The following is a 4,780-nucleotide window of genomic DNA, read 5'->3' on the forward strand; positions in this document are numbered from 1 at the left end:
ATTTAATGCTCCCCCTACAAATGAAGTACTTGAATAATGATTAACATATCCTCTGGTATCTTCGAGATACAAAGACATGACATTTTTGTAAGAAACCATGATACAGTTTTAATAGGCTACTTGGGTACTGGCTATTGTGTTTGATCCCCGCAATGCCAAGTCCAAACTGGTTATACAATGAATTTCCCAAAATGATCAAAATGAGGACAATAACACTTGTGTTGCACCAATGTTATATGAGCTCTAGAAGAGCTATATGATTATTGTACAAGATTTTTACTCTAGTGACAATCCAGAAGATTTGTCCAATCAATTTCTTCAAATTTTGAAATACATTTTATCATGTCGAACTTGAAGATTGTTATCTTCAGGGGGAGATGGGAAGTACATTTACTCGAATCAATCCGGAAGATTGAACGTAAAATCTTGAAGATTAAGTCATAAAAGACTAACAGTTGCGCACTATTTGCAACACAACGGGAAATACATTTACTTGAATCAATCCGGGAGATTGAACGTAAAAACCTGAAGATTAAGTCATAAAAGACTAACAGTTGCGCACTATTTGCAACGCATAAATACATAAATATCATGTACTCTTTTCCTCACTAGTTTTCTCCCATTGGGTTTTCTAGTGTGGTTTTTAACGAGGCATGAGTATGATATAGTAATGACAATGGGGAAAAGTTGCAAAATAATTGCTTAAATGGACAAACCCCAAAATCTTGAAGATTATGCAGTTTGCGCCCTGAAGGCTTATGATTGTACTCTTTTTCCCTTAACTAAGTTTTTTCCACAGGCTTTTCTTAAGTTAAGGTTTTTAATGAGGCGACCAATACAATATATGTTTTTACAAATATCATGTACTCTTTTCTTCAACTAGGTTTTTTCCCACGTGGTTTTCCTAGTGAAGTTTTTAACGAGGCATGAATATATTTAAATATATATATATATACTCCTTTTGTCTAGGTTTTTCCCACAGGGTTTTCCTAGCAAATTTTTACGAGGCAGGATCATGTCAAATAATGTCCAAGGGGGAGTGTTATAAAGAAAACATTATTGTGGACATTATTATTCATTTTGTAACAGTTGTAACTGATATACTTATTACCATTTATATGCACTTATTATTGCCTTGTACAGATAGATATCTTTGTATAAGAAAGACTGATGAATGAGAAGATCCTTGGTTTTTCCCTCTCTATTCTCTGTATAATTCTTCTTCTAGTTTATTGCAATTTCTATGATTTTCTAACATAATAGAATTTTAACCCAAAATTATTGTACGAATGGGAAAGTAGAAATCAATATATTTTATTAGGAAGAGAGATTTTTTAGGAATTGGGCGGGAAGTTAAAATTTCAAGATTTTGTTTTTTTATAGATAGTATAGATTAGAGTAAATACCAGCCAAGGTCCCTCGAGTTTGGTGGTTTCACCACCTACAGTCCCTAACTTCCGTAATTACCATCCATGGTCCTCCGAGTTGCAAAATCCGACCTGCTGCCATCCTCCCGTTAGTTTCTTCCGTTTAAGCTGTCAAAAATAAGGGTAAATATGTCATTTCCCATAAAACAAAACATAAAAAAAAAAAAACAAAGCAATAATCGACATTCTACTTTCCAAATCGGAGGAGGAGTACCGTTCGTCGGTGACCGACTGAGGCAGCGAAGCAGGCAGCCGGCGACGAACTCGGAGGCGGTAGACAGTGGAGTTCATCGGCGACGTGACGAGGATAGCTTGGAGGCGGTTCTATTGCGACGAGACCACTGCAAGAAGATGAGATTACGCCCGGAGGAGACCACTCCGGCAAGCTTCCGAGCAAGGTAGCAAGAATTTCACGCGGTTGGAGATCACCACACAAATTATCTGGGTTCCGATTGGGCGCCCTTGAGGCAGATGTCCCGGTAGTATTTGGAGCAGTAATTTTGTGTCGCCGGGCTTTCGAAAAAGCTGCAATTGTTGGCGCACAGGCGGTGGCCTTCAGGCAATTGGTATTTGTGCTCCTCCGCCATGCTCAGACCTTGAGAAATCCATAGGTCTTTTCCAAAACTAAAATCCATAGAGGAGACAGTGATGGACGAAATCTGAAAACTTTCTATTTGGAGGGTTGGATCATATTATGGTGGTTGGAAATGAGTTTCTTCGAGATGCGGATGAGGACGAAGTGTTTCAGGTGAGTAACAACCCTATTTCACTTTCATCCTGCTTGAATCTATATTTCAATTTCAATTTCATCCTTCACCCACAAATTATCCTTCTTCCGTATTTCAATTTCATCCTTCCCTACTTCAATTTCATCCTTCACCACACAAATTATCGTTCTTTGGCTTGAATCCGTATTTCAATTTCATCTTGCTTGAATCGTATTTCAATTTCAATTTCAATTTCATCCTTCACCACACAATGTTTTGTTTTTTAATTTCTTAGTGATTGATCAGTTGCCGGTGTAACACCCCCCAAACACGACCTATAAAAGAGGCCTTAACACCTGCAGATCATACACAAAACTAGCACAGCGAAAGAAGATAAAACGAAACTGGATAAAAGAAATCCGAACGGGGTGTTATGCCACGTCTACCACACACGGTAAACGCTACGGCGATCAATCTGCAAGTGTATACATCTATCCCAAAAGGTAACAGTCTAACACTACCACGGCACACAGGCCACAAAGCAAAGGTAAAGGTACTAGACTACTGGCCACTAACATCGCGTTCGTCTAGACATCACCTGAAAGACACAAGGATAAACATTGGGACGACACCCGGTCAGCGATAATGCTGGTAACCCACCAATACCTGTTAAGTATCATACATAGGTAGTGTATATATACAAAAATCATTTCGAAACGGAATACATATATATAAGTGTAAAACCGAGAGTAAACACCAACTCAAGACTCAACACTCATCAATAAATACCACGGGAACACATCCCAAGACCACAACAGATAACGACAACACAAGGATAAAGACACGACACACGGTAACACATGCCCTTGTGACTACACACGTCACAAGATAAGAATACACAACCACGGCTACACAAGCCCTCGTGACATCACCCGCCACGAGTTGATATGCCTTCCTTATGCCCTGTTCCAACCTTATGGCTACCCCCAACCTTATATCTAGTTCCAACCTTTACCTCCAGGACCCCTGTACATACAGTCCAACCTTATTCCCCCGGGAATCGTCATTCCCCCTCCGACAGTTCTCCAACACAAACCACCGATTCATAGTACACGAGGTACTAATCACGCACATGGCACACATGCCCGGATAACACATGTTATCCCTCAAAAACGTGAACCTTACACAAAGGCCACAACTCCATAATCACGCCACGGCCGCCACGAGGACCGCTGCAATACCTTGGTGACTAGTGTCCCATACCACTAATCGTGCAATCCAGGTAAAGCCACACACGCACCACAACTCAACAAGAGTCAAACAACGGATCACAACGAAGGTATGAAACATACTCAATCAAGGAACGAGTCACAGCCCAACAACAACAACGATGAATAATGCAAGTTATCATCAACCAAACAGAAGGTACAAACAACACACACGCTAGCATTTAGACGACAAACTAGCATGCTTATCAACGGGGAAACTCAAGATAGTTCCGAAGAACACACAAGACACCTCACGGTTCAACGAAACACAATGTTGAACACTTAGCACGATTCAAGATACCAAAGTCCTACATGGATACCTACCATATAGTTCTAGACATACGAAACATCAAGAAGACGCTCAAATAGTTCCACAAAAGAACATCGGGAAGTCAAAAGACCAAATACCGAGTCAAACGAATCACGGGGAACAAATCCCATCACAACACCAACCATGTACCCGCGGGTAGACCCATGGGTAGTGCCCCACCCGTGGTTCCGCCCGCGGGAACATCATCCCACAAGGCTATCTACCTGCGGGTAGGCCGGCGGGTGGTGCCCCGCCCGCCGTTCCGCCTGCGGGTACACTCTTGTAGCACAACAAATCCCTTCGGGGATTTTCTTCTCCAAACACAAATTCAAGTCCAAAACATGTCAAATCTCACCAAACACAACAAAATGACTTGAACCATGGAAAATGTCAAGCAATGACACAAAGGAACCCTAAACACAAGCTCTAGATATGCAATATCACAAGACAAATGCATAAACCCTCACATTTCATAGCAAAGCACAAGTAGAATCCAAGAAATCACATATAGGTAAGCAAAATAGGTTTTAATAGAGCATGGGTTACCTCTTGTAGACCAAAAGACTTCACTTAACACCTCACAAGCTCCCCACAAGACTTACTTTTCAAACCCACTTCAAGATCAAACCAAAAGATCATAAAGATCCTATCTTTAAGAAAAAGACAACTAAGATGGAACCAAAAAGACAAGATAGACTTAGATCTTACCCTCCTAGATGCCCAAATAGGTGAAAGGTTGAATCTTGGAAGCAAATCTTGGAATATTGACAAGGGTATCAACTTAGCTTGGAGAATAAGCTACACTTCTTTTCTAGAGAGAAGGTAGAGCTAATTTCTAAGAATTGTAAGGAATGAAATGAAGAAGTCTTCTAGGTTAGGTTACAATACTAACTCTTGGTGAAAAGTCAAGAATACCCTTACTAAGCTTTAGAAAGTGTAAGGAACAAGGGAACTCCCCTCAAAGCACAAGGTACAACACAACTTAAAGGTTGACTAGTCAAATACTAGTCCTTGAGTATTAAAAATCAGGATTTTAGGAATTAATTCCTCAAATAAAATAGGATTAAT

This window comes from Ipomoea nil, unplaced genomic scaffold (genome assembly GCF_001879475.1).
Source record: "Ipomoea nil cultivar Tokyo-kokei standard unplaced genomic scaffold, Asagao_1.1 scaffold2297, whole genome shotgun sequence".
Taxonomy (NCBI): Eukaryota; Viridiplantae; Streptophyta; class Magnoliopsida; order Solanales; family Convolvulaceae; genus Ipomoea; species Ipomoea nil.